This window comes from Alligator sinensis, unplaced genomic scaffold, assembly GCF_000455745.1.
Source record: "Alligator sinensis unplaced genomic scaffold, ASM45574v1 scaffold56_1, whole genome shotgun sequence".
Taxonomy (NCBI): Eukaryota; Metazoa; Chordata; order Crocodylia; family Alligatoridae; genus Alligator; species Alligator sinensis.
The window spans coordinates 2,082,591-2,083,513 of NW_005841960.1; positions in this window are offsets into that span (position 1 = coordinate 2,082,591).

Genomic DNA, 923 nt, shown 5'->3' on the forward strand with positions numbered 1-923 from the left:
GGCTGGGGGCTGGGGGCTGGCAAAGGTTCCCCCATGGTCCCCTGCGCCCTCTTCCAGCCCCCTCACCACCCCTACTTACCAGCGCTGAGTCCAGCTGCAGTTCCCTGCTGCAGCCACTGGGGACTGCCCAAATCATTGAAGCTCTCCAAATCTTTTCTAACAATTTGGAGAGCTTTGTATCGATTCGGACCTTTTAATTGTTCCCCTTATTTGATTTAGATTCAGAGATTTGGCCACCAAATCAGATCACCAAATCGAATCGAATCACCACCACCACCCGAAGTTTGCACAGCCCTACTATATATATATATATATATATATATATATATATACACTTTAGTCCTTGAAAAAAATAAAATAATAAATACACACACACACTCACATACACATAATGTGTGTGTATACATGTATGTATGTATATATATGTATGTATGTATGTATATAATATATATATATATAGCGTGTGTGTGTGTTTATTTTTCTAATTTTTTTCAAGGACTAAATTAGTTAAATGGGCAAAATCTAACAAAGTTTGACTGAACAGAGCTCAATTGTCAAGTCTATGTGGCTGTCCCTCCTTCCCATACCCATAGGTGTGGGGCTCTGGATACTCTCCAAATCCAGGCAAGCATCCTAAATGTAAGCCCTAGGTCCAGAAGTCTTGGGGTTCAGATACCCAGATTTTGGCTTGAATTTAGTGGTATTTCTCCTCGCAGGTATATCATGTGTGGTAGTCCAAAGCCAAAAGAATCATGATTTACCACATAGATTACTGGGCTGGGCTTGAGCAGAATCAACAGCATTTCAGGTCATAGTATGCCATGACACTACATACCCAGAATCTGTCTGTCATGCCCTGTCACAGTCTGCCACATATGAATAGTGTGGTCCTGCCCTCCATGGTGACCCCACAACTCAACATG